Raw genomic sequence first — 26,793 nt, 5'->3', positions numbered from 1 at the left:
ATGACCATGTAGGTCCTATTCTCTCCACTGTCTCGCTATCTCTTTCCACATTGTATTAACACTCCCTGGGTGATATCTTGACCCCGCTGAAGTCAATGGAAAAAATCCCATTGACTTCAGGAGAGCCAAGATTATCCTCTTCAAGGTTCTTCATAACTCTGCACCTGCTTGCTTCTTTGCTTTCGCCTCCTCCTAACACCTCGTCCTCTCATTTGTTTCCTCCTCTCATTCACAAGTCCACATCATTTTTCAAACTGCTGCCTAAGGAGTCATTTTCCTCCTTCTGGGTCCTGCCTCCTTTTACCATCAGATCATTCCTAAAACCTCAGCTCTTTTGGCTGGCTTTCCACCCGTGACCTACATTACACCTCTACCGGACCCTGATACGTTACAAGTTGACATTAACAGGGTAATGCTACTTGTCTTTTCAAGTGATTGCAGCATGCATTTCTGCATACAAGGTGAACAAAATATTCCTCCAGCATTTTTCTTTCTCTCCTGATTTTCACATTCTGTGTGCACCCCTCAGAGTTGGCTCAAAGTATCATCAGCTCATAGGGCATCATTCTTATATATATAAATTTTCACTCAGTGAAGCATCATTCATGGTTATGTAAATAATACATTTCATTCAAGTCAGGGTGTTTTATTCAATAAGGAATGTTTGGCTGTGAACAGAGATGCTTGCTTCATTGGCAGCTTATCAAGATGCCGATGAGAGTTTGTCTCAATAAGGAATGAGCAAATAGTAAACAAGGACTTTAAAATGCCCATAAATATATGGGATCACTAATGAAGTGTCACCACTTAAACAATCAATTTACTTCATCAAGGCGTGATTAGAAAAAGGCCCCAACACAAAGCCAACTTGAATCTATAGAGAGGCTCCCATTTTACTAGATAGAATATGGACTGAATCAAGCACTGAATTAGGACTTCAGGATTTGGCCCATTAGACCTTATTGTATCAAAGCCTTCCTGCAATGTGAAATTCAAAGTGCATAGGCATAGAAGCTTTACATAGTTGACTTTCAGTAGTCTTGAGGCTGGGCTGAAACACCCAAGAAACAACTATTAATAACTTCCAGAGGGATATCAGTCTGCAAGAATGAGTATGGATCCTTTTTGTTGACCTAGTTTGTATCTACAGAATCAACCTACACAATTCTTCTCACCAGCTGCTCTGAGGCTTAGGGAGAAGGGGTGTTAATTAATGAGACATTTGTTGAAATTTATAAGGGCTTTTCCTATCCAGGTTAGACATAAATTATGAAAGATCTTGCAAAGTGGGCAGCATATTCTGTTGACTAACTGCCCAGCTTATTTTAGCTGGTATAATAGAAAATAGGTCTTTAAAGAACAATTTAGATGCAATAGCAAGCTTGGGAGGAAAAAAAGAATATTTTGTACAGAAAGACCTTTACCTAGTGGATATTTTTTTTTTCTTGTTCTCTGTCCTATTATTTCAGATATTTTCTTTTAATAAGGGCTTTTAGTCAAAGCAGCCTCCCTTATTCCCTGATCCTTTAGGCATAATTTCATGCCTATGAGATTGTTATCTGCTTGAGATGGGCATGATGTCACAAAATTCAGTATTATATAGTGTCTGGATATTGCTAAGATAAATACATTAGAACTACATACACTCATAGAGAATTAGACAAATTAGCTCTGATTGTATCCATGTACCTTTTTATGCTTTATTTTTCATAAATATTCTAGCACAATAATAACAAAAAATATTTGTTAAAATAGCTACTTTTAAGCACATATGGGAAAATATATTGATGAGGCAGACTTCCATTTGAGCATCCATTTTGGCAGCCTAAATCAAAGCACATTTCTTCAATTGGGAAAAAGAAACTCTCATTCACTTAGGGAATGTACAAGTGTTACATTTTGATTGCCCTAAGCAAGGTTAGAACAATCTAAATGGCTTGGTATACAAATGGTTGCAGGGCTTAACTTGCTGTAAAAATGGCACGCCTCATCTAAAGTTATTTCTGGTCAGAGGTGAACTAACTTTAGATTGGGATGGGGTTAACCTGACCTAGCAGGGGTTAACTTGACCTAGCAAATACCTGCACACATTCATGGATCAGCTCCCAACCCACAACCGCAGCTCCTCCTGTACAGTTATCTGAGAGACTCACTTGCCTTCAGTTGTCCATGCCTTCTCCTGGCAACGGGCAAATGCTTACATGCTTGGATCTTGGCTCAGGTTTAGGCAGCTTAACCTCAGCTGGGTCCTGTGAGTGCTTGTTTGCTCCCTTAGAGTTCCCTCCGTCTCCCGTGAGGAACTGGACAACTTGCAGGGGTTGATGAGTCTACTATAACTCTTCCGCTAGCTGTGCCGTTAGCTCAAGCAGTAGATCCAGAGGTCCTATTTGCCACTCACAAACTTAAGAGGCTGACGTGCCAAATCATCTGTAGACAATGGTCAAGAACTGTCTGCTGGAACAGATTTTTGTTTTGCAAAAACATATCAGTTTTGACAAACTTCTGATGAAACACAGACTTCCAAGACCTGTCCTTTAAGGCTGGGTCTCTTTGCCAGGAGTGATCTGCCTCTACTGGTGTCTTTAGCTCTCAGTTCTATCACAAGTAGCCTAGAAGACCAGGGCGGGGAAGAAAAAATGCAGCTCCAGCCATGGTTCTTAGAGCTATGGGCCAAAAGTTGTTCTGGGAAGCCATGGTGGAGCTTGGTTGCATCTTGGCTTGGTTGGATCTTGACTTCCTAGATACAGTTTCATTTTGAGATGTTCTAAATGGAATATTTGATGCCCTCCCACTTTAGTCCATGGCTTGTCTGTTCTGTGGAAAAATTCTATTGTTTGTTCCAAAAGCAAAGCGTTTTTTTTTTAATTAGAATTTCCCAACTTCCTGCACAAACAAAATTCCAACTTCTGAGAAGCACTGCTCATAACAGTTTGCCTTGCGAGTAACGCATACGACGAGTCTGCATGCAAACAGCCCACAGGCCAGGAATTAGTCACAGTAATTAGTCTGAAAATAATTTTGAATAATGAGAACATTCACAAACACAAGGAAAGGGATGGAATCCAGCAAATAAATGATTTCTTTGTGAATTGTTTTTGCGTCTCTTCCCAGCTTTACCAACACTAATCAGAAGATTTCGGTTTCAGGCAATGGCAGCTTGCTCTTATTGCCACTCGGCCAATTAAGAGAAGGGCAATAAGCGTGCCCTGCACATCACTCAGAAGGCCAGGAAGGCAGGATGCTTGGATAGCACCAGCAGCTGTGCTTGTTCGGTTTGCTCAGAAAAGTCTTTCACCGTCCTTCTTTCCTGAGGTCTGCACACTGGAACGACTTCCCCCCGTTGAGCGCTGTCAGTGCCCCTTTAGTAGGGCTGTGCGAAATTTTGCCGGCTGTTTCAGTTCGAGTCTTTAGTCCTGTTACTGCTCCAGTGCAGAGATCTGTGGGGCAATCAAAGCAGTCATTTTATGCTTCTTGTCAGGCCTCCTGATGTCTTATCAATTATCTGTCAGAAAATGAGGGGGTGCCACCCCGTTAACGTGTTTCACGGTGGCAATTAACAACTGCCAATTACAAGAGCTTAAAAACGGAGTTCAGTTGACCACTTGCTCAATAAATATTGACACAGACATCAGTAAGAGTATGTCATTTGCGAATTAGATGAAAAAAAAAACACAACTAAGGGGGGGGAGAGAAAAACCAAGCTCCCAGCATTATGCCGGGCTTTTCAGGATTCTTTTCTCAGGTTTCAGTCCCAATTTGCAATCAGGGCTCCAAACTGAACAGAGACTTCTTCAAATGGTAACTGTCTCATTTCTTTTGCCTGAGTTTTCGGGGGGGGGGTTTTCTCCTTTCTGGGTGTGGGGCAGAGGAGGTGGATACTATCTTATTGAAACAAGGCAGCAAGAACTTTGTCAAGGAATGAACTCGTACTGTAACCCACACCTCATTTGTCACCCTGATGGGCTGAGGAAAAGTGACATTTACAAACTGAGAATGAAAGCACATCCATTTCACCAGTCTGACACTCTGATATAATAACTATTTACCTTGAGAAAGAGGGACTGAGATTTCCGATTCTTGTGAATCTTCTCACTTTGGCACTTATTTTCTCACTCTGTCAAACAGCCCCAGATTAATGGAACAATTTGTTCAACAAATCATATTAGCAGAAAGCGCACAGGGTAAAGAGAAGGAGGCGGGGGAGCAGGAAATTTTTACTCATTCATAGCAGTGGTATCTCTGCAAATAAAAATGTAGTTATGCCTGACATTTACAGAGGTACAATGTGAAAGGGAAAAAGTGTAATGACTTTGGGCAGTTGAGAGATCACTTTGCAAGAACAGTAGTGCTCAAAGGGGAATAAGATAAAGTTACACATAACATCTAGATTGAGCTTCTTTCTGGAACATATTTGTCAAACACAGCAGGATCTGTCTGTGTTTAAAAAAGAGTTTTCCATTAAAATTAAGCGCCTTGTGCTTTCCTAAACTATAAAGGAACGTTCCCTTACAGGCTGCATTTCTGAAATGCTAGGTAAAGAATTCAAGTGAGTGAGAGCCATATGGAGAACACTATGAATACTTCCTCACTAGTTGAAAGGTATTTAAAGGCCTGGTCCAAAATGTATTGAGAGATTCTGGTTGACACCTGTGTGCTCTGGACTAGGGACAAAGTGACCAGAGACCCCCCCCCCCCCCCACTCTTTTCTAACCTACTCCGTATTTATACTACGGTGACTCCATTACAGTTAGCAAAGCCTATTCAACACCAGGTTTAGCTGTATTTAGCACCTATTGTGAGGTATGGAAATATAAAGGTGCATGTTTGCTAATGCCATTAGAGGTATTCCAGACTGATAGAGGCAAAAAATGTAGTAGAGTTGGAGTCCAAGAGTTCTATTAGAGCCTACTTTTTGGGTGAAAGCTCGCAATTATGCCAAGCCCATGTATCTCATAAGCAGAGCACCAAAATACATCTACTTTTCTCAGTTGCATACTCCAAACCTTGAGCCAGTATTTGTAGCCTATAGAACATAGTTAAGTTACCATTTTTAAAGGGGAAAAAAAGAGAAAAGAAAAAAAGGAAAATGTGTTTCTTTAAATTTGGGATGCTTGTTTCACACAGCCCTGAAAATATACAATTTAATGTAGCTTCATTCCCTCTCCTCAACACCCACACACACATTTGGAGAGGACACTCTAAGTTTGCCATGATGTTAAATTATTTCTGTTAGCTTGGTACAGCAGCACTGTACCTTGCATCCTCAATGAAAATTGACGCTCTCTTGTTCCACGTTTCTTTATGCCGTGACCTTGGGTGTCAAGGGAAAATATTGCTTTGCATCTTTGTGTTGCTTGAGTCCTGCTTCTCTCTTTATAGGTTATTACTTGGCATACTTCAGCGCCTCAGGCAATACAGTGAGATCTGTACCATACAACTGGCTACACCAGGAATACTTCAGACCACTCAGGGAGATGCTTCTCAGAAGTGAACTTCCCTAATATTTTGTACAAATTGCTTCATTGTTAAAGATAAATTGCTATTTTGCAGTAAAATTTTACTATCTGAGGGTTTCTCTCCTGAAGATCAATAAAGATGAGAGAATCCTGATTAGTCAAATGCTGATGTTTCTGTTCAACAATTACACAGTCTTTGCTCTTCCCCCTGCACTTCATTTAGAGTATATCTGAAGCAGAGACAAGATAGAAACTGAGTAAAGACTTTACGTTTTGTTCTTTAGGGTTTTCATTTTTATTAATTCATGTTTTTTGCTCCTTCATGAGAATTATTGGGAGATGTAGATATGTCTCAGATGCCTCCCTCTGGTTACGCAAGGGTAGATTGCCTGATGGGCAGGTGGAAAGGGAAAGAAGCAGCCTTCTATACAAGTGGGTAAAGTGACTGATGCAACTTGCCTACTAAAACAGTTTGCTTCTGCCTATTTGTAATGAACAAAATGGGTGCACAAACCTTTAAAAACATTCAATCAGGGCCTGAACTCTGTTGTAATTATTGCATCCTTACTAATTTCTACCAGGGTAACTGAGATAAGAATCCAGCCTCTTAGAAATATAGTAGAAGGGGAGAAGGGGACCGGTGTCAGTGTTTCCTAGAAATCACAGGAAGTCTAGGACAGTTGAACTAGACATGGGCAGATGAATTTATTTGGCCTCAATAAACTGACAACGTTAGGAAATGTTGTCTGTAGACGAACCTGGCCAGAATAGAAAATGAAAAGCGGTATATAGGGAGGTAGGGACCAGGGTTAACTAAGATATTTTAAACCTCTGTTCCTTTATATATACATACACACACACACACCCATAGACATAGACATAAACGTAGATATAGACGTAGACGTAGACATAGACATAGACATAGATGTGGATGTAGACACACACGCACACACATCCATATACACACATTTTTCTATTTTGAACTTTTCTGCAGAGTTCAGGTTGAAATGACACCAAAAAAAAAAAAAAAGAAGGGATGAAATACTGTATGGATGGCCAGACCAGAGGATGGAAGTATGAAAGATTTGGTGACATCTATTCCCTAGAAACCTCCAGCCTAGTTATGCACACAGAAGCGACTGTATCATTTCCAGAAAGAGAAAAAAAAGAAAATTTGTGGTTGGGTCACCCATCACTAAGCCTCATGGATGATTCTCCATTCAGTGCTGTGCTGTGTGGAACGTAAACTTTCCATGCAAGAGCTCTATTACAACAGCAAGTCTGCAAGACCTGGCATGTCCCATAGTCAGATGGTGGGGTCCCTTGCCAGTCTGCAACCCCTGAGGTAAACAGAGAATAATTCCAGGCTGGTAGGAGGAGATTCAGTGGAATTTTTTTTAATAGGGATCCTGTTGTCTCATCATGATAGCCCCTGACAAGGAAGGCAATCTCATTTTATAGCTTAAGGGTTCAACATGGCATTACATTTTGGGTAGCTATGAAATTCCACAGAAGGAACTTCCTGAACAAATTCATTGTGCAGCTTTGGAAATAAATATTCTTTCTACTTACAGAAGTGCAGAAAGTAGTAAAAAAAGAGGCCCTTTCCAAGGTGGTTAGAGGGAACAGATGGAATTGGAAGACAAAGAGATACAAAATATAGATTTCATAGTTGTTCATCTCAATGCCTGTCTGCTCTCCTCTATATTTGCATTACTAAAGCATGGTTGGGTTTTTTTTAATGTTTTCCATAGTAGGACTCTTGATGTTGCTTGCTTCTAGCCAGGGCTCGTTCTTATTTAGCTATATGGAGGGGGCCAGTGATTTGCTACCACCACATCTAATGAAAATTTCTAGACAAATAAGAGCTATTCTAAAGTGTCCATCACTACTGTGCTAATGCTATGGGAGGCACATGGTGCATGGCCTGCTTGCTATAGGGAGGAGAGGAGGGTTGGATATAGTTTTCCTCTTCTGGAAAAAAAAAATATTTTTTTTTAATTCAGTTTTAAATCAGGACATAAAGTCAATATCTCGATGACTTTTGCAAAACAAAAAAGGAAATAAATAAAAATACATTTTTTTAAATGGTTCTCTCAGTCTTTTGGCCCTTTTAAAAGTTTACTTTTTTCATTACCTTTCTAAACCAAACAAAATAAAAAAATATGCAATGAAAAGAAGAAAGAATTTTTGTTTAGATAGTATCAAAAACTTCAAATATGTATGTGTGTGTGTGTATATATATGTATACACACACACACACGTACACACACACACATATACACATTTGAAGTTTTTGATACTATATATGACAAGCGGGTGGGAGGGGGGAGAGAGCCTTGATTTACAGCATATATTTGTCTCTCACATTTATCCCTTTTTCCACAAAAAAGGAACAAATTATGGTTTCAATGAAGCAGTGTTTTTGACCCTTCCCCCCCAAAAAGGAAAAACCCATATCCAGTTCTCATGAGGATATTTTTCCTACTCTTTGCTCCTGTATTTCCTTGACTCTCATTAAACTACATTCCTCAACAAGGGCCATCTAAGAAGATGGCTATATCTCCATGGTATTAGCCAGAAAAACTGGTTCAAGATCAAGAGTGGGGCAATAGGGCTGTTTCCAGAGGAAAGTTGGTGAGAGAGAACTAGAAAAAAAAATCCTTGAAATGTTGCTTGACCTGATTATCTGTTTTAGGCTTGGTATAGCCTGACTTTTCTTCACCTGTATTATCCCCAGTACTGCCAGCAGTAAAAAAAAAAAAAATCAACCAAACCAAACAAACAAGCAACCCCACACAATCCATATTAATGCTATATTAATAATGTTAACAATAAAGATTTATAGAATTTAATCTTAATGGCTAAAAATGGGAGGATCTTTTAAAAAGGCACACAGGACCATAAGTAGAAGTTGCACGAATTCAATTACTTGGGAGTCTTACTTTTCTGGACTTAATGGGCCAGATGCTTTTCTCAGTTACACGTGAACTCACTCAAGCATAAACAAAAGGAGAATTTGCAAACTATACATTATATAATCAGGGTTTTTTTTAATTTCAGATTTTTTTTTTTTAGTGAAACTCTTGAAGTGTCAAGAAAAAAATAACGTATATGATCTGATTTCATTCCCCCCACCCCAGGGATGGCATCCTTTATAGTGTGTGTATGTGTGTGTGTGTGTAATACCCCCAAAAAAGTGTGTGTTGAACAGAATGTAAAGGGACCTTAAATCTTCTTACAGCAGAAAATATATAGCTTACAGCTTTACCTATCATCACGGCTTTAATGTATGTATGCATGCATGCAAGTGTATAGTTCTCTGTGTGGGTGTATATTTCTTTCTATATATGCAAAGAAAAATTCCTATTCTCAGACACCAGATTATCACTTTGGTTGCCTGTGCCACAAGATGAGTATTAATTAGACATGACCATGCCTGCTGCATGACTCATCTCAAATGGGTAAGGAGGCAGAGTGGGCGAATTGTCACCTACCCATAATACATCCTTTGGTAAACGGGCATTGGACACCCACATGTTCAGAAATCCAAATTACCAGTGAAACCTTTCATCACCCCGCAGGTTAATATGAAGACGCTGGTGTAAGTTTTATACACTCTGCTCATCAAGCCCGTGGATAGAAACTCGCTGAGATGAGGCATAAATATGGCCTAATCATCAACTGCGGATTCAGATCTCTCCTGCTGAGCCGGTAACAGTCTAAAGTGTTTAAACTGATACCTTCCCAGCATGTGGCATCTTAATCAGCATCAGACTCCTACACCTTTTCTTCCACTTTGCTGGGCAGAGTCGTTGACCTCAGGAAGATGGGTTTATTTTAGTGCTAAGATTTGCCTATATGAATAATTCCTTTAACTCTTTCTAGTCCTCTGGATGTACATTGGAACCTCTGCACAAAACAGTCCATTAGCTTTGCAAAGAGGTTATAAGGAGGGGCCATTGGAAAGTGATCAAAAGGAAGGAGATAGGGAATTGGTTTCCCATTCAGGGGGCAAATTGCTTTTTTACAGTTTCTAACAATTTAGGACCACTGTAAACTGCAGTGCAAGGTGGTTACTGGACGGATGTTCAGAGCACACCTTTCTATTTGGCAAAAGTAGTGTTGTCAAAAGACTTCCCAACCCTTAGGAAGATCCCCATAGAAGCAGGTCAGCTAGACAAACCTTTTCTCCGTGCTGCATTCTTTGGCCACTGCCACCATACAGGCTGCCTTTTTCCACACAGGGAATAGATCAGCAAGAAAGGCTTGGGCCAACCCCCTCCCTCCACCCCTAAAATGTGAAGTTTGAACCAAACAAGCTTGGCTGCAAATGGCCACATTTTTGGAGAATACATAGAATCTGAGTCCAAAATTCATAGCTAGAGGCTGGGATTAGTTGATGACTCTCCTCCTAAAACATCTTCCCTTTTATACTTCCCCTCTATGCAGCACTGGTAAGGCTGCAATTGGAGTAATGCATCCAGTTCTAGAGGGATGTGGAAAGCCATGCACTTCAAGAGGGATGTGGATAACCTTGAGAGGGTCCAGAGGAGGGCTACTTGCATGGTTAGGGGCCTACAGGTAAGATCCTATGAGGAGAGATTGAGGGTCCTGAAGCTCTTCAGCCTCCCCAAGAGCTGAGAGGGGATCTTGTGGCCATCTACAAATTCATCAGGGGAAGTGGGGCAGCAAGGAATAGGGGATACTCTGTATACCAGGGTGCCCCTTGGGATTACTAGGAACAGTGGCCACAAACTGACGGAGAGCAGATTTAGATTGCACATTAGGAAAAATGTCTTTGCGGTGATGGTTGCCATAATCTGGAACGGGTTTCCAAGGGAGGTAATGCTCTCCCCTACCTTGGGGATCTTTAAGAGGAGACTGAACATGCACCTGGCTGGGGTCATCTGACCCCAGAGCTCTTTCCTGCCTAGGGCAGGGGGTCGGACTCGATGACCTACTGAGGTCCCTTCCAACCCTAAAAAACTATGAAATCTATCTTTTCAACACAGCTTTTTTTGAGCATTTGCTTGTTGAGGCCCCAGTGGGAAGATGAGCTTCCGTCCTTCCTGGAAAACGGGGAGGGAGGCAACAAATGACAAAGCCTGCTGCTGTGAAGCTTCATCTTCCAGGTAAGGAAAAAGACTGGGTGGGCCTATGGGTGGGGGGAGCATTTACCAGCCAAGCTAGGCCAATGGGTGCATTGACTTTGTTTCCAACTTTCACTGAAGTTTCAGATGCATTCAACTGGCAAAGCCCTGTGGCGGGTCAAGTAGGGGAGGGCTTATCTTTTGATCCCAGCACTTCCCGAGTGTGTGTAGGCGTTGATGTGTCATTAATTGCAAGTAGCAGCGGGGCCAAGGCCCTCCTAACAGGAAGGCTCTATTGCAGGCCTATGGAGCGCCTCCGACGCTTGCCCGCTGACCACAAATAGCACAATCTGGCAGCTGCAGGGGTTTCCCGTCGCTTCCGCTTGTACAGGCGCAGGCCTTCTATCTCTTCCTGCGAGGGTGGCGGCGGCTCGGCAGCGACCTCCTGTCCTCAGGAAGCAGGCTGTCCAGGAGCAGTGGCGGGCGGCTGTAGGTGGGGCGGGAGGGGAGGTGGGGCTGACAAAAAAATATTTGTTTGGTGGCTGCAGCACTGACACGCGCTGGCCAGGCAGTGGGAAAACAAAAGGGGGATGTCTGCTTCAAAAAGGCAGGAAATGAGGCAGCACGGGGGACCTGAGAGACCTATTGGGACTGGGCCGGGGCTTTCTCTCTTGCCCTATTGTTTAATTAAAAAAAGAAAAAAGAAAGAGCGAGAGACAGAGGGAGAGAGAAAAAAATATTGAACACATCCTGTGACCTCTTATCAAGCCATCAGCAAGAAAAACAAACAGCTCATTCATCAAAGGCCAAGGGTGTTTTTGATGCAACTGCTGGACCCGTGAAATCCGTCAGGCTGGGCGAGCCGAAGCATGGCTGGGAGAATTGGCTTATCCCTCTGTCTTATCACTGACACCATGATCTTACTCGTGGGCCACTAAGACCTTATTTGTTTGGTAGTTTCTGTAGTGAGCCGCAGGTATCTCCCCTGCCCCAGTGTCCCGGGGCTGTGCTCTCACATACCCCTCTTATCTGTGCACAGTGCAGTCTGTCTGATGCGGATGACTGATATATCCCTTCTCTACGTCCCCTCCCCTTTCTTGGCCAGACACTTAAATTTTTTCTACTCTTCGTTTTCTTCTGAAAGAGATGACATTTCAAGAAAAACAAGGCGATTGCTTTATTTAGCTCCTCTCTATCCCTAAAGGAAAGGAATTTTTTTTCGGTTTTTTTTGGCTGCTGTATATAAATGAAGAAGTGAAGATCCTGTCTCTCTGAGGCACCCTAACCCAGCAAGCTGCAGCAAGTTCTGGTTCATATATACATATACATATAGACAAACACACATGTGTTTGCATCTTGTCTGTATATACGTTACATTTAGTTCTCTGGTCTAAACTCTTGGATTTTAAAGGCCAGGAAAGGCATTCAGTTAAGTGCTCTAACCTGTAAAATTCAGGCCCATAGATTGTTGCCTAATTCCTCTCGTCTTGAGCCTAATAGCTTGCATTTAGCTAAAATTTAGATTCCAGAAAGGTATCTGGTCTTCTGAGAGATGGAAACCCCCCCCCATCCTTGTACAGCCTTTGTTGTTACACTTCACTTGGGCATTTGAAAAATGTTCTGTGGGGGACGGACTGCACCCTCTTGACAGGTGACCTGATAATGGCATATATCTTTTGCTCCCCTAAATTATGTGAGAATAGGTCATCAGTGAAAGTTGTTGTTTAATCTACATTGAATTGCAAACACTTGTGGCTTGATCCAAACAGTTTCGGCTAAACCCCCAAAGTTTGCAAAGCAGGCAATGGAAGAATAGGGGTGCACAGAATTAGGTTTGCTCTTTTTGAACCCTTTGCATGCAGGAGACTGAATCCATCTGGACAAAAATCTGCATAATCCTGTTATAAAAGTGGGATTCATTTCTATCATCTGCACGCACAAGCGATGGGAAGCATTGGAGGGTTATCGGTAGTTTTCAGTATTTAATAAAGACTCTTCTGTCACGGGCCCAGAAGTTACCCAAAGGCTGCTTTATAGTGTTCTAGCAGTGTGAGAGGCCTCAGCATAGACGTACATATGATTTATAAGTATATAAATAAAAATCAGCCCTAAGAGCTTTTAAGACTAATTTTTATGTGAACATTTGCCATTGGTCCCTCATTTTCTGGAGAGCACTCCATGTTTAACATATAATGAAGTGTCACTGTGAAATACTATTTGGAGGATCCTCAGATCCTACTGTCCTTTTATCTTAGTGTGTTTCATCGCCAGATTCTCAGTTATCCTGCAATAGTAGGAGGGGACCTTCTAATCAGGGAAACAAAAAGGGACGTTTTAGCCTGAAAATCTCGACGTGAGTCCAGATTTATGGGGAAACTTTCCAAGTCACAGAAAGAAATGAGATTCCCATTGATAATAGGAATTGGTGCTTAGAGATGTCAATAGGAATCGGTGCTTACTTACCTTTGGCGGACGAGCGAGGACTATCAAAGTGTCTTTCGCTCACTGTTGGGCTACCTAAGGCAGTGCCGTGTCTGTTGTTGCATTTAGCATCTGAGTTGGCTTTAGGGGCTCCAGGCAAGGGGTATAAACCTCTCTAAAGCAGAACTGGGATAGGCAGATTACTAGATGTAGGAAAAGGAAGGTAGGGGAAGAAAAGAGTTAACTAAATATTAAGATCCAACCATTCCTTGGGAATTTGAAACATTCCATTTAACCTCCTGTACATCTGTACCTAATCTGGTTATTATTCCTAATCTGTTTGAAACCTCTGGCATAGTAGAAACCTCACAGGAAGGGCTGAACTTTTGAATTTTCCTTTGTTTCCAGAGAAGAGAGGGCTGGATAAGCTTTGAATAAGCACCCAAACTTTCATATACTAATTGGAATGGGATCTTGGAACCTCCTGAAGTTCATTTATCAGTTGGGCGTGCCTTACGTTTTATGGGTCTGATACTATTTGTTTTATTAAAAAATATGATGTATATGCTCCTAGCATGAGTGAGATTTCCTCTGCTTTCAATGGAAGTATTGTGCATACCATGAATGTAGGGTCAGGCCCTTGAAAGCATTCTTATCCTTCCATCAAGTGTTAATGGGATCCATATTGATTCATTGAGAGGAGATTATACTCCTTAGTGCTGGTGTCATTCAGACATACTGGTCAAACATGCAACATGTGGAAGGTCAATAACTCATCAATATCTTAGCTTTTTTGTAATAAGCTAGTTCTTACTTGTTGGAAATGTGTCTCTGAGACAGCAGCCAACTGCAAAAAGGGGCTCTTAAAAGAAACCCAGCTCCCAGCAGCCAAAAGGAAATCTCCAAAAGCTGATTTTCACATACAGATTGGCTCCATTTCTTTTTACACATACAAAACCAGAATGATAAAAAAAAAGAGTTAGACAAATATTTATACATATGGCTAATGAGAACACCTGGCATAGCAGGTGAACAAGCTAATGGGGAAAAGATGAGATGGATGCACTTCTCGCTACACATACTGTGCCCGAATAATCAGCTTGTTTCTTCTGCTGACATACCCTATGAGGACTCTTTTGCTCCAGTGCATGAAGGTGCTATATCAAGAGCCCTTGAAGACTTCTCTCCACTTACCCCTTGTGTACCAGTTCATGCTCCCCCAGCACAATCAGAGATGGGAGGTCACGTGAGGCCCCCAATATAGTCATTGACTGGTTCCATTGTGATATCTCAAACAGGCCCATGGTAGCTTTGGAATATAGACATATGTCTCTTAGGACCAGGACTGGCACCACCAATTTATTTCATGTAGTTCACGAAACAACCATCACCTTGTAATGACTTTCATTTATTACTAGTGACTTGTGAACCTCGGGAGATTTGCTTGGGACAAGTACCAATTCAGCTGCCAAACCTTATCTGAACTATCTGAACCTCTTGAGTCTAAAAAAATGGGGCTGGAAATCTCATCAGATAAAGATATACTCTGTGATTGACTGTAGTTATTGCTTCCAGATGAGCTGGTATTAGTAGCCTAACTGTGTTTGTTTTGGTACTTGGCACTTTCACTCCTGGTCCCAGCCCTCAGAAAGACGACCAGAAGTGACCATAAAAATGTGTATTTATCATTTCATTAATGCACAGACACACAAAATTATCTACATTCCCTTGCATTGCATGAAGGATTGCTATCAACCTTTAAGTTGATTCTTCTTTTATCCAGGGTCGTTTTTCCTTTTCTAGTTATTTCTGAGATGGGGGAAAAAGCAGCTTTTTATAATCAAGTACAACTCCCAGTGACTGAAGTGGGAGCTGAAGAATCTACAAATGCCACTAGTAGTTAAGCCTTAATGCTCTATGATAGGTAAGCATACGGGCTGCTACCAGTTACCTCTCAAATTTGCCAGCATTAATTAGCTAGTTTTGCACAGATGTCACAATATGGGCTTTAGGAATTAAGTAAATATACAGGGAAATGTGACCCTATGGACCAGCTCAGGGAAGCTGTTTCATGTACAGCTGTAACGTAGAGCACTGTCCAACATTTTTAAGTGCAGATTCAATTACACTGAAATACTGTCCGCATTTGTCTTAGATTTGTTGATTTTTTTTTGGTGCAAAAAGGTGATAATCAAAACACTTTGTTGACACATTAAAACAAAACAACACAAAACACTTGAATCAGCTTTTTCTTCAGCATTTTCTTTCAATATTATTTAAAGAGGTTAAACGTCTCAAAATGTAAATGAAATGCATCATTCCACAAATGTTTTTCTTTTTCTGCTTTTTTTTTTTTGGTTTGTGAAAATTTGTAAGTGTTTTGCTTCATTTCAGCTGAAACCATTTTTGCCCCCATTTCTTAGACTCGACAGTGGCATGGGGAAAGAAAAGAATCAGTTATTTGTCAGGCTCTCCTGACATTGCAGGGAACATAAAAGCAATTGTAGGCGAAATAAGCTAAAGAAGCATAAAACCTGGTATCACTGACTGAAGTGAGGGGGTAATGAAGAAGCAGAAAAAGAGAGAATGGAGGGGATGACAAAGTTATGCAGGGGCTGGACTGTAAGGACAAGAAACTCGAACTTGATGTGCCAGTGGGACAATGCAAAGAGGATGATATTCTCCCGGAGATAATCTTCATGACAAGCTTTGTGCAAACTAAATTGGGGAATCACACGTGTGGCAGGGTATTCAGAAAGGAAAACTATAGAAAAGGTTAGGTTTGCAAAGCCTCAGTATAATTTGCAAGGGGTGGGGGAGTGGGGAATAGGACCATTGCTCCGAAGTTGAGATGTGCCCACAAGCACCAGGCTATTTTGATAGTGCAGCATCTTCGTACAGGGACACCTAGTGATTAGGAAGGGAGGAATTACCATCACAGTACAAATCAATGGCCCATCTAGTTCTCTAGCCAGTCTCTGACAGTGGCAATTTTGAAAGATGAGAATTGAAGATTACTAAACTGTGGAGTAGTTTCCCAAGGGAAGCTGTGGAAGTCCCATGTTAGGGAGCTTTTACAACTAGACCAGACAAAACAGGAGAAAATGTACTGTAGCTGTAGACAGCAATTCTGCATCAGCAGGGAGATGGATTGAATGATCTAATATGGCTCTTCCATCTGTAATTCCTGTGAGTCTATGAATCACATCTATGTGTGGCAATGCAGCAGAGTAAATACAGTACAGAGCAGCTTCATCAGCTATCTTGGTATCTCTGTAATAGTAACATGAGTAAATTAGGCAGACAAATTCCAAAAAGGAATATATTTGACTCTGCATCCATCTAAATCCATCTGTTCAAACTGGCTGCAGTACAGCATACTACTTTGAGTTCTTAACTGGTGCACGCTGGGTAATAAGATATTTCAGTTGTGTCAGGACTGTTATTAGTGAAGGACTAAAACCATTATTTAGCTAATGCTTTGCTGTAAACAGTTAGTGTTTCCTGACACAGTGACACATTTTGGATTAATACAAAGAGCAGCCCAACCATTTCTACCCTCCATAAATTTTAACGTTAACCATATGGAACAATTTTGCAGAAGTAGACTATAAAAACTGAAGGAATGGCAATTTGCAGTGCAACCTGCTCTTTGATTTGGGAGAGGGAGCAGAAACGCACGTTTGATTTGCACGCAGTGGGCACACTTCAACTTCATTGCTCCAGAATTCGATATGGAACAGAATTTAGGATTTCAGTTGCACGTACATAAGAGCCAATACAAAGATTTTGCCCTGTGGATGAAAGGTGCAAAACTTCTATACTGCACTCATAAGTAGCAGAGAAGAGGATATGGCTGGTAGCTAGATAGCTGTGTTTAGAGTATATTTATTTTACTTTTCCTTAATTAAAAAAAATGTTTATGACCTTCCTTGCTCTTAACATTCCTTCTGTAAACTCCTACATTCCCAACCATCTCATGCTTATTTTCTCACCACTCCTGAATTCCTTCCCGACTTTGTCATGACCTTTCCATGTCCCTTCTTAACTCTCCTCATTCTCCATTTGCTCTATCTGTGGTATAAAGTCTCTGGGCTTGACTGTATTTAAAGATGGGATATTAAGCCAATTTCCAGCTACCAAGCCCCAGGAAAGTTCAAATCCATACTCAGATGCCAGGCGACACTTCATGGTGAAAGCCTAAATTAATAGTGGATTGAATAAAAAAATTGAAGCCCAGCAGAAAAACTTTCAATTTACAACTAATGCAGGCTCAGATACAAACGGCATGGTTTGGGACCATGTCCAATCATAGCATGTGTTCCTATGGAGAACACAAATGCATAGCATGCATATAGCAGATTCTCTGGTCAAATTATATAAAAGACAATTCAGGGTCTTTGTAACTGGAATGTTGAATTTGCCTCGTATTATTTGCTTGAGAACATTCATCAAAATACTGGAGTATCAATAGTGGGGAGAAACTGTCCCTTATTCTTGAAGAATTGCATGGTTCTTTTTTCTTCTTCATTTGTGAATCTCATATTAAAAAAAATTTCAATCATCCAAGCAGAGACCAGAAAAAAAGGATGACTTAGTTGATCAATCACATACTTTGTTAAAGAGCGAAGCTGAACGGTTTGAAAAGAAACCAGAGGCAGAAATCTGTTTGCATAAAATATTGGACGGGCGCATATGAATAGAGTTCTTGGAATATTTCCATCTAAACATTTTTACAATTTTGTATAGCATTTTGGATGAAAATAGTTGTCATTATATTTGCCTATTGCTGGAATACTGATGCAATCAAGACAGTAGAGGTTGAAATTTGTGACAAGTACCCTCTGAATGAAGAGTTTAGCCTGCTCTTTCTAATGCGCACCAAGTTCTTACAACTGCACGGACTGCCTGTGTTTAGCAGAGCAATGTTCCTGCACATCTATTTAACTCTAACCCTTGTGAAGCAGGAGCACTGCTGTTCAAGTCAAAGGAGTGTAAACTCACTAACATAAAAATGTGGCCTAGGTACTACTGTTAAGGATTGAATACCACAGTTTAATGACCAAGGAGATATTTTTCTATTAAGTCTAACTTGTAGCTGGATTAATCTGAAATGAAGCCACATGTGCAATGAATAAATCCTCCATAAGTCTTAGAGGTGAAATAGGCTCTGAAAGCTTGTAGAAGCCCAAAAGGATATTTACTACCTGTAGGTTTTCACATTAGCCAGGATGTGTGCTGAGAAGCTCACACTATCATATAGCTGAAAAACCCTAAATGCTGTGACATTAGCAAGAAGCTTATAATTAAAGTATGTTGCCATTTCACCAGGCTTTCATTTATAGGAGAAAGTGCAAATTCTATTCCGTGTGAACTTTAGATACATCCAACTTTTTTCTTTGTTCTTTTCTTTAAAGCTTTGCAACAAATGCATCCCCATATGCTTATATTAGTTAATCTAGTATTAAACATATTGGCTGTGCAAAATGTTGGCATGCATTAATAAATGTTTTCATTTTTTTTATTCTTTTTTTTCTTTTACTTTAGATTCTTCCTTTGACTACACAAGCAACAGCTGTCTAGCTTCCTGTTCAGTACAGGATCTAATGCCTCTACAGAAATCTAGGTCAAAACACTTGGAATGTATGAATATCAAACAGAGTTTTCAAAACAGCAAATGAATACATCTTTAACTGGTGACATTTTCCTGTAGCATATGGCTGCAAGCTCAGGGGACTGCATGCTTTTTTGATGAATATGTTCCGTCAAAAACTAAGGAATGGCAGTGGGCTTATATCACCTTCTGTTTTGCCTTATGAAATGATAATGCAAACTCAGAGATAGATACCACTATTACAAGACTTTTACCTTTTGTCCAATCCCACAGTAGTTAAAGGCCTACTGGTTAAGTGACTACGTCTTTGGTTGTGCTACACTATAAAAGATAGTTGTCAAAGATGAGATTGTATAAAGCACTTATCCAAGTCACGGAGGGCATAGTACATTCCCATACTTGTGGAAAATAGCAAAATGCAGAACGAGGAAAGTGACCCTGGTTAATTATATAGCTTTGTGGAGAAAAAACGCCAAGGAAACAACTTGGACAAAAGAAAGGCCTGATATGTACTAACAAATTGCAGTTTGCCATTACAGTTCAGCAAGCTGTATATCATCTATGTGGTAGACACAACAGTCTTCTAATGAAGGACAATGGGGAAAAAAAAATAAAAGAACAAGTTGAAATGAAAAAAGTAGGGATAAAAAGAAAATAAAAACCCAAACATGACGCCCACCCCACACCCCAAACAACACTACACTAGCACTCACTAGGAAACTGTTCCCAAAAGTCAATCCGTTATCCTTTAAAGTAAAATCTTTTGACTGAGGAATAAGGGTTTCCATGTACTGCAGTTAAATACCAGAAGCAGCTGAATAATTAAAGCACATTATCTGTAAATAATCCATTTGCTGATTAATAGTAAAAAATTGAGACTAATTTATTTGATGATGATTATTTAACCATCTATGCATCCAGTCAAATAATGAATCAAATGTATTTATGAATAATGCATTTGTTAATTGTTGAAGGAGGTGGAAAAATCTCAATGTTTCCCAAGAACGAGGCTGACAACTGAGCACTTGTTCTTTGCCTAACCTTAACTATGTGAATTGTCACATTAAAAGGAATAAGGCTGTACACATGCTTGAAGTGAGGGATATTGTTTAAGTAGCTCATTGAACTGCAGCCTAGATTCCGACTTCAGTACTCTCAGGGATAATATCCTGACTTCACTGAAGTTGGTGATGAACCTCCCACTGATTTCATTTGGAATAGGATTTCCCTATAGCAGTCAAAATACTTGTTCTACATTGAAGGCGCTATAGCCAACATCAAACTTCAGACCACTGGGCCAAATAGTGGCTGTATGAAACTGCAGAGTGCTTCAGTTGGAGCAATACCTCTAGTATTCAAGCTATGCCAGATATTTACAGCTGTCAAAGGCATCCCAATGCCTCCTGGATGATAGGTATATATATATATATATATGTCAGGCAAGAACAACTGCTGCACTTTCAAAAGATGTAACCGCTTTTTCCTTGCTGTGCCCTGCAGAAGGGAGTCATAGCTGTGACCATGCTCCCAGCCCAATCCAGGCATGTCCCAGTCTGTCCCCACCATCTGAGCTCCCCAGAGCTGCGTCCTGTAATATATATGGGAACTAATTAACAATGAAGCTAATCTCACAGTCACCGAGATACTCTACTAATCCCATGTTATCAAGAAAAGAATGGGTACCCCAACCCAGAAAACCTCTAGATAAAGCATTAAAAGAGAAGGCCTGATACAGTTTGCATGTCAACATATACAAAAATATAGGAAAGAAGTAAATTCTAGAGTCAAAAGCCTACACTTAAAACACGTGACCCCCAGCTGTTAAAACCTATCTAGGGACTGATAGCATGAGTCTTCTCACTGATTATAATGTCAGATTTTAGTGATAGAAAGAGAGGGAAAGAACACCCAAGAAAAAAATATTGAAACATCACATTTCTCACCGATGTTAGGTGGGAGTGAGGAATGCATGCATATTCTGATTTACTGGTAATAAAGTTTATTTAGCTGTCTAAGGTATTGTACTGGATTATGATGATGGCATTCAGATGGTGGAACTGAGCACGTGCAGTGACTTTGCTGATGACACCAAGTTAGGTGGAGCTGAAGACACTCTGGAGGCCAGGGCTATGGTCCAGAACGGTCTGAATAGACTGGAAAACTAGCCTGCAGTCAATACAATGAGATTCAACAAGGACAAGTGCGAAGTCCTGAACTTGGGATGGAATAACTGCATGCACAAACACAGACTGGGGAATGACTGGCTGGGCTGCAGCAATGAAGAGAAGGACCCCGGTGCGACAGTCAACCAGAAGCTGGATATGAGCCAACCTTGTGCTCCTGTTGCGAAAAAAAAAAGCCAACAGCATACTGGGCTGTATTAACAGAAGCATCACTTGCAAATCCATGGAAGTGATTCTTCTGCTCTTTTAAGCACCGGTGAGGCCTCAGTCTGAAGTACTGTTTTGACCCTCACATTTCAAGAAGGATTTGGACAGATTGGAAAGAGTGCACTGCAGAGTAACAACAATGTTTAGCGGCCAGGGGAGCATGACTTATGAGGAAAGACTAAAAAAGCTAGGGACGTTTAGTCTGGAAAAGACAAGATTGAGGGGGGATTTGATAATGGAAGGACAATTATGGAGATGGGCTTTTCTCTGTGGCTGCAGGGAACAGCCCTAGGAGCAATGGCCTTACTATTGGGGAAATTGAGGTTGAAGATTATATGAGGAATTGTTTGACTCTCGGGGTGGTGAAGCATTGGAAGAGGCTATACAGAGAAGTTGTGGGACCTCCATCCTTGAAAATTTTCAAGAGCAGGTCGGGCAGGCTGAGATGATTTAGTCAGTGAAGATCCTGCCTTACAGCCAGCGGGTTCATGCTTTTTTGTTTTGTTTTGAGAAATATTGGCACTTTTTTCAGTATCACTCATCACATACAGTCCCCCCATCCATCAGAATACACGGCCAGAATACAGAATACATAACCAGCATTTATGGAAATACTCAAATTGATACTAGCTGAGGATCTGGATCAAGCTTTTCTAAGGGTATTCTCTTCAGCTATGAAATTGCAAGAAAATATGGCTTTTTTTGGTTGTTGTTATTTTGCTGCAAGAAAGAAAGCTGCAAAGATAGCAAATATTTACTTTACGGCAAATTCACCAAACTCCCTTCTTTGCTCTGCATCAAAAAATACTATGCGAAATGTCATTGTTTGGGAGATGAAGAACACTTTTCTTTGGCAATAAAAAAACAAGCCGTAAAAATCTTGGCTCTGACTGCTTTAGTCCTCTCTTGCTTTCATTTATGTTAAAATGCAAGGCCATGTAACTGCCTTGCTATGCACATATTAAGGAAGTTGGCTTAGAATGATGCAGCTTCAGAGGGAAGGGCAATAAGATCTGAGCTGTGAGAGCAAAGCTCATTTATGTTCTGGGCTTATTTTATTTTTCTTAAATCAACATTAAGAAGGAAAAGTTGAGATATTAATTACCCGTTTACTGCCAATGTAGCGGAAAATGTAATTTATAGTTCACTTGAGGAAAAAAAAAAAAGTGCCTGCTTAATTTAAGAACTCAAATTATTCAAATAACATTTTGAATGTGATTATTCGTATAATTGAAATGTTGCTTTTACAGTCCGAATTCCTTCAGTGAGTTACAGCCTCGGCAACAGTTAACTAAAAGCTCACTGTGGAAATCATCACAAGTGTGAACAGGAAAGGAAAAGTGGCTAGGCCAATATCGTTGCATTTACCTGGGGAAATGTGCCAGATAGAGAATCAGGGTTTAATTTGGATTCATGATACCTGCTGTCTCTAGTACCTTTGTAGATATTTTGGCCTACATTTTCATTTAGGCTACAGCAAAACAATACAAATGATGGGAACACATTCTAGCACCTGTAGTAGCTGACTATGGCCTTGCTCATATAGGGGCAAAAAGCCTCAGATTTGCACAGCCATGCAAATGTTAGTACCCACTTTGGACCTGAACCTGCCATTAGATCCACCTAGGGAAAGCCCTCTGTGCCTACAGAGCCTACTGAAGTCTTAGCTGTACAGGTCTGATTGCAATGTCAAGGTACTGTTGGCAAAAATGCACCTGCAAAATGAGACTCCATTTTTTTTCTCCTTCCCCTGAGAATTATGCTGAAAGATTGGGCATTGCTACAACTGCATTAATTTCTAGTGATGCTCCAGCCTGAAAAGGGAGCCATTTAGCTGTTTGCATTCCAGCCTGAGGTCTACCCAAATCTACTCGCGCCCTGTGCTAAAATGTGTTTAACTGAGCAAAAGGCAATATAATCTGGCCACTCCTTACACTCATGACAGCACATTCTGCTGGAGATATGCATCAAGAAAAGAAATCTGACATCAGACAGCAATTAAATGAATGGTATGTTCTCCAGTCTCTAGAACGGCATAAAAATTCAAACAGAATCAATGTACCCAGTTAGAGGACACAGGCTGTGTCTAGTCAGTAGATTTCCCACTTTTCTATTCAAACATATGGCATATGTCTTTCTAATTTGAAAAGTGTTTTACATTCACAATAAGGAAGGAGGGTCACATTAGTTCAGATAAATGGCAACATTTCATATTTTGCACTTAAAAATTCACTGAAAATAAAGCATCTGGACCACTAAGGATTTGAGGGTTTAGTGAGGTAGAGAAGACCTGCTCTGCATTTCAAAAATGGATTAAGATATTTAAACAACCTTTATGTCTCTAAAGGGGAAAAAAAAAAGAGAGACTTACCTGGCCTAAAGCAAGTTTTATTCCAGTAAGCTTTGATTTTTTGTGGTAATAACGTTCCAGCTCTTTCAGGATTTAGAAAAGAAACTCGGACAGAGACTTAACCGGGGTATTACTTTTTCTGAGGTGGGGGGGTGGTATTTTAGTCACACCAGGAAATCTGAACCATATTTATTATTTAACTTGATGACTAAGTGAGCTGGTAATTATTTAGTGGGAGATTGGTAGATTTTACTCTTGACAAAACTTTTATGATTTGTTCACCCCGTTTTCCGGTGCCTATTTAATACATCAGTGAATGTGTTGTTATGAGGCCCCTCTCTCTCCCATTGAACACGGGAAATGAGTGATTACAGTCGCTAGCTGTTTTAGCACAAAAGCAGTGGCAGTACAGATTTTTAGCTCTGAATGTCCCACGTATGATCCCACATGTATCAGCTGAGAGACAACCATTCATGATTTTGCATTTCTGCTGTATCTAATTCTCAACAATAAAAAGGTGAAGGAGCAATAAAGTGACATGTGGAAACACCCTGGAACAGAGCCTATTCAGGAGACATCAAAGCTTGAGAGGATGCCACCGCCAAAGAGCAGCAGCTCTGTAGCCCTAGTAGCTTGCTGTGATCGTATAGTGGTTAGTACTCTGCGTTGTGGCCGCAGGAACCTCGGTTCGAATCCGAGTCACAGCATTACCTTGCAAGCAGTGGCATAGCACAGGGCACAGATTTTACATGCAGAGGAAAAAAAAACTTCTTTGTAAATCAAGCGCCACGGGTCTGGAACAGACTCCTGCTGAAATGGTACAGTCAGCCAACCTGGTGATATTCAAAAATTGTCTTGACACCCATTTTGCTGGGATCATCTGACCCCTGCTGTCTTTCCCACCCAAATGCAATGGGGCTGGACCTGATGATCTTGTGAGGTCCCTTTCAGACCTTAACATCTATGAATATATGAAAACTCTACCACTGAGCCCATGCAAATTGCAAGAGGCTCAGAATTTAGCCAAATCTGCACTAATTTTCACAAGGATGCCAGTGGCATAACTGGGGCAGAATAACTGGAGCACTGCCCTGGGCACTGAGTTGAGGGGAGGGGGGGAAAGGTGAAAACATAATAGTGGCACAAAGCTTGCACAATTGCACCAAAGGCAAAACAATGTAATTTTTCTTCTCAAAAAAGGCTGAAAAATAGAGGGGAACAGGAAGCGTGAGAACCTAGGGCGGCTTTTTACTCCGATGGTGTTGATGATAGGGAAAAACATACGAGCAATTTATTCATCCAACCAAAATTAGGTTTGGATTTTCAGAGAATTTAGGTGAGCAAATCCCATTAAGTTTTAGTGCCTTTCATTAGAGCCTGAAAATCCTAGCTATAATAAGAGGCACAAAAATATAATGAGTAAGTAGGATTCTTTCTTAATGGTAGATGAGCGTTGCCTATTATAGATGAAACTAAGTAGGAATTTCGTTTCTCTTTCTTTCTAATTCTCCAATTCTCCAGAGGCCGCACTTTATACTTTGCTGCTGAGAATATCAAACGCTTAGGTAGCCAATGGCATAATTATATTTTCCCCCCTCCCCTCTTTCCCAGTTTGTCTTGTCTTTACTTCATTTCTTTCTTTTTTTCCTTTTTTTTTTTACATGACCCTATTCACTTTTCAGGCTTACCATGTTCCAATCCTCCTCTTGTCCTTTCTTTCCCCCCTTCAGCACCTCTTCCTCTGGGAAGGGGTTAAATAAAGGCCTTATTAGGCTATAACTGGCTGACATTTAGATATCAAGTATGAATCAGCTGCTAAAGTATTAGTATAAACGAGTTTCAGCAAGTGCTTTTTTTTTTTAACACGGGCACCCCCTGTTAGCTCTTCCCTCCTCTTGCATCCTAATGTTCATTATGCAAGGGGACGGATTGGAGGGTCCCCCTCCTCACACCTCCTTGGTCTTGCACCATTAGGCATTTAGCTTTTGAGCCTCTCTGTTTGATGCTAAAACCCCCAAGATGTTGCCTGACAAATTAAAGGTGGAATTATTAAAATCAATGGAAGGGCTTATCTTGGAAGCATTTCCCCCTCACCGTGGACGGATCCAAACCAGAGAGAGAGACCAGCAACATAGAGACCCCATTAAGGATTCCAGGGTCGGAGGATTGACTGGCAGTTGGGAACAAGGCTCTGACTGTTTGCCCACTGCCCATTCTTGTGTTTTTGGGTAAAATAAAAGTTCTTTTCTCTGAGAACCTTTTTTTGACAATAAAACAACTCTCAGTCATTCACGAGTCACAGGCGAAGAGAAAAGGGCCTCAGTGTAAAGTGCTGTAAACTGGCACATTGTTTCCAGTTATTTTCTCACTATTCACATATAGGGGGAAAGAAAAAAAAAAGAGCAGAGGATGAGAAAAGAAGGGGAGGGAGAAGGGAGCTAAGAGGAAGGAGGGGGAGAGCCGGGGTATCTTTTGATGGAAATGTCAGATGATCATGGCCAAAGGGGGAGGGAAGCGGGGGAAGTCTGATATTTGCCAGCACTTTGCCTGCAGAGTCTGTAGCTGAACTCCTGACCACCCACTTCCCACCTGCTTCACCTCTCCTCCTTCTCCCAACCCTCTTCACTTTCATCAGCTGCAAGGGCATAGAAAACAGAGCTCTACCAGACCCTGAGAGTTAGCTTTGAATGATTCAAACATCGCCCTTTAGTGTGCAGAAAAGACAGACTCTCCTGCCATGGCCTCCTCTCATATCTGGTGGTTTCTTTGGAATAGACACATCTTGCAGCTCAATTAATTCCCATCCTGCTGAAGAAAGGGCTGACTCCAGGATGACACCTTGTAGTTTTGGGTACCAATAGGATAACCCATAATAAAAAGGCTTTTGTCGAGAGCTTCCTGGTCCAGGCTGCTACAATACATATTTCAATACAAATATGAAATAATGATAATAATGTTAATAATAGTAATGCTAATAACAGCAACAGTAGTAACAGCAATAGTCCTTGTGTTCTTGTTGTGACTGTGTACTCAAACTCATGAATTTAGTGCCATCACACGTCCCTCCTAATATAGATAGGAATATAAGTACACCATTGAGGAGTAACCTTCCCTGGTAGGGGGGGGACTGTCAAGTTGAGAAATGAGCTCTGAAGTCCTAAATATAGACTTTTTGCTCAAATAAGCATAGACCTTGTGCTAACCACCACCTACCAATTCCAGTTCAAAAGGAGATGAGAGTCTTCTTTGTTAGATGGTTTCAGGCTCTGGGGTAAACTTGGTAAGGCGGAAAGTATAGGTCAGATCCAGAGATGCACTGAAATCAGTGGACCCGGATCTGGATGGTTTCAGCCCTGCCTCTTAGTGCAATGTTTTGCATGGTTTCTTTAGTGCAGAGAAGAGAAAGCCTTTGTAGAAGACAATTCAACTAATACGTTGAGTGCAAGAGAAAATTAGAGTGCGGGTGAAG

General features: G+C 40.9%; 1 long non-coding RNA gene and 1 other non-coding gene across 4 annotated transcripts in view; both read left to right on the top strand.

The window, feature by feature from the left end:
• The window catches only part of LOC149852097 (uncharacterized), an 85,417-nt gene extending 63,638 nt beyond the window's left edge, over positions 1–21,779 (top strand). For 2 of the 3 annotated variants that reach the window (XR_016439314.1, XR_016439313.1), the window contains one exon: positions 5,380–5,507. This is a non-coding gene — a long non-coding RNA (uncharacterized LOC149852097). Of the gene's footprint in view, positions 1–5,379; positions 5,508–18,517 lie in introns of those variants that run through there. The other variant, XR_016439315.1, reaches the window with a different exon arrangement.
• A 2,180-nt stretch (positions 21,780–23,959) lies between these two features.
• TRNAH-GUG (transfer RNA histidin (anticodon GUG)) lies at positions 23,960–24,031 on the top strand. The gene has a single exon. It is a non-coding gene; the product is annotated as a tRNA-His (tRNA).
• Positions 24,032–26,793: the final 2,762 nt, after the last annotated feature.

The sequence above is a fragment of the Crocodylus siamensis genome, chromosome 15 (assembly GCF_052110815.1).
Source record: "Crocodylus siamensis isolate JL-2025a chromosome 15, ASM5211081v1, whole genome shotgun sequence".
NCBI classification, from domain to species: domain Eukaryota; kingdom Metazoa; phylum Chordata; order Crocodylia; family Crocodylidae; genus Crocodylus; species Crocodylus siamensis.
The sequence above is the reverse complement of the archived record's forward strand: the minus strand, read 5'-3'. Positions and strand labels throughout refer to the sequence as shown.